We start from the raw sequence: 10,415 nt of genomic DNA, 5'->3' as shown, positions 1-10,415 counted from the left end.
GGGGTCTCACATGGCAGAAAATGTCAGAGCAGAGAGAGATTAACCTCTCATGTGCTCTTCTTTTAAAACTCTCAGAACCACACCTCTGACTGCCATTATTAATCCATTCACTACAGCGTGGACCTACAATCTAATCACCTCTTCAAGGCCCCATCTTTCAATAACCACAATAGGATTTCACACCCTCAACAGTTACAGTGGGAAGTAAGCTTCTAATATATGAATTTGGGGGAACACAATTCAATCAATCCACAGCAATATCCATTCAGTTGAAATGCTTTCTAATTTCCCTTTTTATCTTTTCTTTGACACATGGGTTATTTAGAAATATATTATTTCGTTTCCACATGCTTGAGATTTTCCAGAAATCTTTCTGTTACTGATTTCTAATTTACTTCCATTGTGGTCATAGAACACACTTTATATTACTTGAATACTTTTGAATTTATTGAGACTTATTTTATGGCCTAGAATATGCTCTATCTTGGAAAACGTTCCATGTGTGTTTAGAAGAATGTATATCTGCCATTATTGGGTAGAGTGTTCTGTAAATATCAATTAGGTCAAGTTGTCTGATAACATTCTTCAAGTCTGCTATATCCTTCTGTCTAAGTGGCCCATCATTTATTCCGAAAAAGGTATTGAGATCTGTGACCATAGCTGTGGATGTTCAAGTTATCCAATTGGCTAACAGTTTTTGCTTCATGTATATTGAAGCTCTGTTATTTGATACATAAATGTTAAGATATCATTGTGCTTGGAGTTTGTGAGCCTCTTAATATGTGGCTATATAGTTTTCATTAACTTTGGAAAGTTTCAGCCATAATTTCTTCAAATATTTATTTTGTTCTTCCCTGTCTTCCTTTCATCAGGGAATCTGATTGTCCATATTCGAGGCTGTTTGATGCTGTCCCACAGCTCACTCATGTTTTTTTCATTTTTAAAATTCTTTTTCTCTCTGTGCTTCATCTTCAATAACTTTTATTGCTAAGGCTTCAAGTCTACTAACTTTTTCTTCTGCAATGTCTAATCTGCTGTTAATCCCATCTAGTGAATTTCTCATTTCAGACATTGTAGTTTGCATTTGTAGAAATTTGATTTGAAACATTTTTATATCTTCAATGCCTCTATTTTATATTAATATAACATTGTGCAGAAAAATGTAAATTTTAAAACTATTTTAAAACAGGCAAGGAGCTGCCCCCATGGCCAGCCAGTCACAGGGGATTCAGCTCTTGCTACAGGCCAAGAAGCAGGCTGCTGAGAAGGTCTGTTTGAGGCCCGCAAGCAAAAGAACTGGAGGATAGGTTTTTTCAAGATGGCGGCGGCTGCGGCGGCTGGCGCGGAGTAGCTGAGGTGGAAAAGGTGGCCACTGGGCCTCAGGCAGCCGGGAAACTTGTGGACCTTCCTCTCGCCATCTCTTAAGGGAGGACTGCTGCTGCTGGCCGGTCGTGGGGGCTCAACGCCACTTTGCCCCCGGCAGGAGAGGCTGCCTCATTTACAGGCAACAGCTTTGAAGTGTGGAGCAGGAAAAGAACTGATTCTTAGCTGCAAAAGTGAGTCTTGAAACAGGGAACACGGCGCCAGGGCTGCTGTGGATGCAGCCAGGATCCCGGAGGCTGGGGCCGCACTGAAGGCGGCCAGCTGCCCTATTCAGGATTCGAGGTTTCAGGCCGGCATTAAAGAAGATTCCTGGGAGCGCCGGAGCGGCGCCGCGACTGAACAGCCCGAGGCGGCAGCGCCGAGAACACGGAAGGCAACAAACCAGAGACAGAGCGAGCGCCCGACCTGGCACAGCACTGTGAGTGATCCCTGGCACAGCTCTGTTCGGGGGGTGAATGCCCACGCGGCTTCCGCCTGCACCACCAGGCCACTCACTGCCCCGGTGCTGCCTCCATTTTCCCAGGTGCGGGCAGCTCCGCCCTGCTCGGCCATCACTGAGCCCATTTGCTTGGCCTGGCGCGGGGCTTTCCGGACCCTGCGGGCCGACCTCCTCTCCCACTCCCTCCGCGGTTCTCTGGCAGGACTGGGGGTGTGGGGCGTCCCGACCAGTTTTGGGAGGGCTAGGAAGTACGGGCGGGCCGACTGTCACTCCACCACACCCTGGACTCCGGCCCCGGTAAACTTCCTGTTACTGGGAGGCAGATACCATCTCTGCGACCACCAGTTTGGAAAAAAGCCTAACGAATTTCTGGTTGGGAATAGTGTGTGGTAGGAGAGTTCCCAGGTCCGCTTGAACCTGCCGGAGAGCAGGGTGCAGGCGGGCACTAGACTCGGTTTATACCAGGGGGATACAAAGGTGAACAAGACCCGAGAAAGATCTACACAGTGCTACAAAGGCACCCAGAGAGACCGGTCGTCTGTGCCTAGCAGAAACCTGGTAGACTTCCTGGGCGAGGCGGTGCTGAGCAGGGTCTTGAAGGCCCAGCTGATAGACGAGGGGTGCAGAAGACACGCCCCAGCCCAGCACAGTGTGCACAGAGGGGGGAGACGTGCGGCCAGGGAGGCGGAGTCTCGACAGAAACCACACACCCGGTGGGGTCGCCACTGCACGATCTAACAGCCTGGGCCAGAGCACACGGAACGGGGAGAAGTCCTGTACAGAAAGTGAAAGCTCAACAGAGATCACACACCCTGTGGTACGTGATCCACCAGCCCAGCAGAGTACAAGCTGACCAGAAAGGTGGATCCCCGGAGAAGCCCAAGACCCGAGGCAACCACACACACAAGACACTAGAGGCCAACTGAGCAGTCACAGCGGGAGCCATACCAAATTGGCAACCACAGCAACATCCTAGTTAGCCATTAGTCTTAAACCGGTGGACTGTGAAACCCCCTGCAACAATGAATAAACACCAAAAAAAAGACACCAGAAATACAAAAAATCAAGAAAGTACACCACCAAAAGTTAATAAATCTCATACTCTAGATCCTATAGAACAAGAAGCCCTTGAAATAACTGACAAGGAATTTCGAGTGATAATTCTAAGGAAACTGAATGAGATACAAGAAAACTCAGCTAGACATCATGATGAAATGAGGAAAAGTATACAGGATCTGAAAGAGGAAATATACAAGGAAATCAATGTCCTGAAAAAAAATGTAGCAGAACTTGCTGAACTGAAGAAGTTATTCAGCGAAATAAAAAACACAACGGAGAGTTTAACCAGCAGGCTTGTCGAAGTTGAAGAGAGAACCTCTGAACTTGAAGATGGGCTGTTTGAAATAACACAAGCAGACAAAAAGAAAGAAAAAAGAATCAAGGACATGGAAGAAAATCTGAGAGAGATATCAGACAACCTCAAGCGCTCAAATATCCGAGTCATGGGTATTCCAGAAGGGGAGGAAAATGGAGATTCCATTGAAAACATATTCAAAAAAATAGTGGCAGAAAACTTCCCAGGTATAGGAAAAATCACAGATCTTCAGATCCAGGAAGCTCAACGATCTCCAAACGTATTCAACCCAAAAAGGCCTTCTCCAAGACATGTCATAGTCAAATTGGCAAAACTCAGAGACAAAGAGAGAATCTTAAAAGCTGCAAGAGAGAAGCGTCAAATCACCTATAAGGGAGCCCCAATCAGGTTAACATCAGACTTTTCATCACAAACCCTAAAAGCTAGAAAGGAATGGGATGATATTTTCAAAATACTAAAAGACAAAGATTGCCAGCCAAGAATACTCTACCCTGCAAGGCTATCCTTCCGAAATGAGGGGCAAATAGTATATTTCTCAGACAAACAAAAACTGCGGGAGTTCACTACCACAAGACCACCCTTACAAGAAATCCTCAAGGGAGTACTGGGTTTGGTTCCTGAAAAATAACTACCACTGCCATAAAAACCTAAGAAAAATCTAAACCCGCTAGTACAATAAAAATGGCATTCATGAAGAGAAAACAAGCTAACAAAAACACTATCTACAACCTAAGGAACCAACAAACAAAGAAACCAAACAGTAAATCAGAAAGCAAGGAACAAAAGACACCTAAGACAACCAAACAACCAATAAAATGCTAGGAATAAATCAACACCTTTCAATAACAACTCTTAATGTTAAAGGCTTAAATTCCCCAATTAAAAGACACAGACTGGCTGACTGGATCAAAAAGCAGGACCCAACTATATGCTGCCTACAAGAGACCCACCTCACCCATAAAGATTCACACAGACTAAGAGTGAAAGGATGGAAAAAGATTTACCATGCAAACAGAAAAGAAAAACGAGCTGGAGTAGCTATTCTTATATCTGACAAAATAGACTTTAAACTAAAAACCATAAAAAGAGACAATGAGGGACACTACTTAATGATAAAAGGACTGATCCATCAAGAAGACATAACAATCATAAATATGTACGCACCCAATGTTGGAGCAGCCAGATTTATAAAACAAACTCTATTAGACCTAAAGAAGGAAATAGACACTAATACCATAATAGCAGGGGACCTGAACACCCCACTGTCAATATTAGACAGATCATCTAGGCAAAGAATCAGTAGAGAAACTCAAGATCTAAACAAGACGCTAGACCAATTGGAATTGGCAGATATCTACAGAACATTCCACCCAACAACCTCAGAATATTCATTCTTCTCATCAGCACATGGATCATTCTCCAGGATAGATCACATATTAGGTCACAAATCAAGTCTCAGTAAATTCAAAAAAATTGGAATTATCCCATGTATCTTCTCAGACCACAATGGATTAAAACTAGAAATTAATAACAAACGAAACTCTGGAAACTATACAAACACATGGAAATTAAACAGCATTCTACTTAATGACATATGGGTCCAAGAAGAAATCAAGCAGGAAATCAAAAAGTTTATTGAAACTAATGAAAACAATGATACATCATACCAAAACCTGTGGGATACTGCAAAAGCAGTATTGAGGGGAAAATTTATTGCATTAAATGCTCACTTCAGAAGAATGGAAAGATGGCAAGTGAACAACCTAACACTTCACCTTAAAGAACTAGAAAAACAAGAACAATCCAATCCTAAAGTTAGCAGACGGAAAGAAATCATTAAGATCAGAGCAGAACTGAATGAAATTGAAAACCAAAAAACAATTCAAAAGATCAACGAATCAAAAAGTTGGTTTTTTGAAAAGATAAATAAAATTGACAAACCATTAGCATGGCTAACAAAAAAAAGAAGAGAGAAGACTCAAATAACAAAAATTAGAAATGAAAAAGGCGATATTACAACTGATTCATCTGAAATACAAGGAATCATTCGAGACTACTATAAACAACTGTACGCCAACAAATTTGAAAATCTGGAGGAAATGGATAAATTTCTGGACACACACAAGCTCCCAAAACTGAACCGTGAAGACGTAGAAAATCTGAACAGACCAATAACAATAAAGGAGATTGAAGCTGTTATCAGAAGGCTCCCAACAAAGAAAAGCCCAGGACCAGATGGATTCACAGCAGAATTTTACCAAACATTCAAAGAGGAATTGACACCGATTCTTTACAAACTATTCCAAAAGATTGAAACGGACGCAAATCTCCCAAACTCATTCTATGAAGCAAACATCATCCTGATACCAAAACCAGGTAAAGATATAACCAAAAAAGAAAACTACAGGCCGATATCCTTGATGAATATAGATGCAAAAATCCTCACTAAAATACTAGCAAACAGAATACAGCAACACATACGAAAAATTATTCATCACGATCAAGTGGGATTCATCCCAGGGATGCAAGGTTGGTTCAACATACGCAAATCAATAAATGTGATACACCATATTAATAAACTCAAACACAAGGACCATATGATCATCTCTATAGATGCTGAAAAAGCATTTGATAAAGTTCAGCACTCATTCATGACAAAGACCCTCTATAAGTTAGGTATAGAGGGAAAGTATCTCAACATAATTAAAGCCATATATGACAAACCCACTGCCAATATCATCCTGAATGGGGAAAAGCTGAAAGCTTTTCCTTTAAGAACAGGCACTAGACAAGGATGCCCACTCTCACCACTCCTATTCAACATAGTGTTGGAAGTACTAGCCAGAGCAATCAGAGAAGAGAAGGAAATAAAGGGCATCCAGATTGGAAAAGATGAAGTCAAACTGTCCCTGTTTGCAGATGACATGATCCTATATATCGAACAGCCTAAAACCTCTACAAAAAAACTGTTGGAATTGATAAATGATTTCAGCACAGTAGCAGGATACAAAATCAACACACAAAAATCAGTAGCATTTCTTTTCTCCAATAGTGAACATGCAGAAGGAGAAATCAAGAAAGCCTGCCCATTTACAATAGCCACCAAAAAAATAAAATACTTAGGAATTGAGTTAACCAAGGAGGTGAAAAATCTCTATAATGAGAACTACAAACCACTGCTGAGAGAAATTAGAGAGGATACAAGAAGATGGAAAGATATTCCATGCTCTTGGATTGGAAGAATCAACATAGTGAAAATGTCCATACTACCCAAAGTGATATACAAATTCAATGCAATCCCCATCAAAATTCCAAAGACATTTTTCTCAGAAATGGAAAAAACTATTCAGACATTTATATGGAACAATAAAAGACCACGAATAGCCAAAGCAATGCTCAGCAAAAAAAATAAAGCTGGAGGCATAACACTACCTGACTTTAAGCTATACTACAAAGCTATAATAACCAAAACAGTATGGTACTGGCATAAAAACAGACACACTGACCAATGGAATAGAATAGAGAATCCAGAAATCAACCCACACACTTACTGCCATCTGATCTTTGACAAAGGCACCAAACCTATTCACTGGGGAAGGGACTGCCTCTTCAGCAAGTGGTGCTGGGATAACTGGATATCGATATGCAGGAGAATGAAACTAGATCCATACCTCTCACCGTATACTAAAATCAACTCAAAATGGATTAAGGATTTAAATATACACCCTGAGACAATAAAACTTCTTAAAGAAAACATAGGGGAAACACTTCAGGAAATAGGACTGGGCACAGACTTCATGAATACGACCCCAAAAGCACGGGCAACCAAAGGAAAAATAAACAAATGGGATTATATCAAACTAAAAAGCTTCTGCACAGCAAAAGAAACAATTAAAAGAGTTAAAAGACAACCAACAGAGTGGGAGAAAATATTTGCAAAATATACATCTGACAAAGGATTAATATCCAGAATATATAAGGAACTCAAACAACTTTACAAGAAGAAAACAAGCAACCCAATTAAAAAATGGGCAAAAGAGCTAAGTAGGCATTTCTCTAAGGAAGATATACAAATGGCCAACAGACATATGAAAAAATGCTCAACATCACTCAGCATCCGGGAAATGCAAATCAAAACCACATTGAGATACCATCTAACCCCAGTGAGGATGGCTAAAATCCAAAAGACTATGAACGATAAATGCTGGCGAGGCTGCGGAGAAAAAGGAACTCTCATACATTGTTGGTGGGACTGCAAAATGGTGGAGCCTCTATGGAAAATGGTATGGAGGTTCCTTAAACAATTGCAAATAGATCTACCATACGACCCAGCCATCCCACTGTTGGGAATATACCCAGAGGAATGGAAATCATCAAGTCGAAGGTATACCTGTTCCCCAATGTTCATCGCAGCACTCTTTACAATAGCCAAGAGTTGGAACCAGCCCAAATGCCCATCATCAGATGAGTGGATACGGAAAATGTGGTACATCTACACAATGGAATACTACTCAGCTATAAAAACGAATGAAATACTGCCATTTGCAACAACATGGATGGACCTTGAGAGAATTATATTAAGTGAAACAAGTCAGGCACAGAAAGAGAAATACCACATGTTCTCACTTATTGGAGGGAGCTAAAAATTAATATATAAATTCACACACACACATACACACATACACACACAAACCGGGGGGCGGGGAGGAAGATGATATAACAACCACAATTATTTGAAGTTGATACAACAAGCAAACAGAAAGGACATTGTTGGGGGGGAGGGGGGGGAGGGAGAAGGGAGGGAGGTTTTGGTGATGGGGAGCATTAATCAGCTACAATGTATATCGACAAAATAAAATTTAAAAAATTTAAAAAAAATTAAAAAAAAATAAAAATAAAAAAATAAAAATAAAATAAAATAAAATAAAATAAAATAAAAAAATAAAATAAAATAAAATAAAAAAAAAAAGAACTGGAGGATAAAACAGGCTGAAGCAGCTCAGGTTGAAATTTCACAGTCCCACCTGCAGAGGGAGACAGAGTTCAAACCCCAAAACGCTGCAGCTCTGGGATTCCCACCACAGCTGCAGCCCTGCCATGGAGGAGACCCAGGGGAAGATGACCACCCTCCAAACCTACTTCCAGCCCAGCAGGAGTGAAGTCTTTGATAACTTCTTGGTCTTTGTCAGAGACATACAGCCAGAAATCCATGAAAACGACCACATAAATGGATAGGAGAAGAACTGCCTGTTTCATAGATTGGCATTTTATTTTTATTTTTCTTTTGCCGTTTTTTCGTGACCGGCACTCAGCCAGTGAGTGCACCGGTCAGTCCTATATAGGATCCGAACCCGCGGCGGGAGCGTCGCCGCACCGCCAGCGCAGCACTCTACCAAGTGCGCCACGGGCTCGGCCCTAGATTGGCATTTTAGACATTCCTCACAGAATATGAAGCTTTAGCAAAGTTCGAGATATATTCTTGTGAAAAGGCATTAAACCATTTCTGTATGTGATATAGTAGGTCTCCCTCACTTTTTGGATAGTAGCAAATCTGGTTTCTTTCTGGAGTATACTTAATCCCCAATGTGGCAGTGTTAGAGGTGGGGCCTTTGGGAGGTCAGTGAATCATGAGGGCTGTGCCTTTATGAATCGATTAAACGATTCATGCAATAATGAGTTAATGGGTAAATGCATTATCACTGGTGGTTTAATAATGAGAGCAAGTGAGCACGTTAGCATGTTCTTGCTCCCAAGCCATATGATGTTCTGCACTGCCTCAGGACTCTGCAGAGAGCTCCCACCAAGAAGAAGGTCCTCCCTTGACCTTGGACTTCCCAGCCTCCAAAACTGTAATTAATAAGCAACAGAAAACAGACTAATATATTGTTCTTTAAAAAAAAATAAAATTAGGCTCATGAATTTTTATTTATTCAAAGTTTTATAATCACTTTTTTTCTTTTCTTTTTTTTTTGGTGGCTGGCCAGTAAGGGGATCTGAATCCTTGACCTTGGTGTTACCAGCACCACACTCTCCCAACTGAGCCACAAGCCAGCCCTATAGTCACTATTCTTTCTGACAATCAAATTGCCCCACGTTTAACCAGTGAGTGCTCCAGCAAACTGACTTCTATGTCCTTTTGATGTCACCCCAGTAGTTTTTGAGCACTTCCTTCCCTTTGGCACATCCAGAAATGAACAATCTCACCCTTGAACTTTCTCTGACCCAGTCCATATTCAATCATATCTATAAAGAACCCTAATTCCCTGGAGTAGAGAAAGGTACTCAGGCACTTAGATCTGAGCTCCAGGAAGGATCAGTACTAAGATGTCACTGCTTTTAGGTCCTTTCAGTGTGCAGAATATATGTATATATTTTTTTTAACTTGTATTTAAATTGATGTGATTGTAAGGGCCAAAGAAAAACTTCAACCAATTTTCCATTAGGGTACAGAGCTTATATACCCATCTCCATAGGGAAAGAGGAGACGGGGGTGTAGGAGTAAATGATTCTTAGGTGGGTTTAATGGGCCTGGAGAACATACAACAGCCTGAGACAAAGTCTATCTGGCCTGCAAAGCAGACATTGACTAGTAAATGATGTTGCTTTGCCTCACACAGATAGATATATCACCTCTCTTCCCCTGAGTGACGGAGCCACAAAAAGGATTACTCAAAGCCCATTTCTTCTGAGCAGTGAGAGACCCAGAAGGGGTTAATCTCCCAGAACCCTCAAGAGAGAGGCATTCCTTCCTTTGGAAATTAACCATGAGCTGGGGTTCCTTAACCACATTTATTCTCCAAACCAGGAAGTTACAGGAAAAGAACACAGGTGGGGTTTAACAGCAGAGGCTGATAACATCAGTGAAACAAGCAAAGTGACATTCCATAATGCAATTTGCAAAAGGTTAAGTCCATCCACCAACAAAAACTTGATCTTAGCAAACACTGCTTTTCCCTACAGCGATTTCCCCAGTATTTTACATATGAGTCAAGTGACTTGTCTTGAGCCAGCAACTTTGCTGGGTTACAAAGACTTTAGTCTGAGGAAAGTATCCTGTCCTTTGCAAGGTTAACATTTCTATATGTAATTCCAAAAGGTTAAGCTAAACCTGAGACTGCAGGGCTTTGGGAAATAGGCCCTGTGAAATACATTTGCTTTGTAGCATACTCCACAAAATGATTTTCTCCAAAATACTGAATGGGACCAGAATATAAGATA

The 10,415-nt window shown here is 41.2% G+C and overlaps 1 pseudogene; it reads left to right on the top strand.

Annotated features, from left to right (window-relative positions):
• Window positions 1-1,205: 1,205 nt before the first annotated feature.
• Window positions 1,206-8,432, top strand: LOC134381277 (V-type proton ATPase subunit G 1-like; annotated as a pseudogene).
• Window positions 8,433-10,415: the final 1,983 nt, after the last annotated feature.

This window comes from Cynocephalus volans, chromosome 6 (assembly GCF_027409185.1).
Source record: "Cynocephalus volans isolate mCynVol1 chromosome 6, mCynVol1.pri, whole genome shotgun sequence".
NCBI lineage: Eukaryota > Metazoa > Chordata > Mammalia > Dermoptera > Cynocephalidae > Cynocephalus > Cynocephalus volans.
The sequence above is the reverse complement of the archived record's forward strand: the minus strand, read 5'-3'. Positions and strand labels throughout refer to the sequence as shown.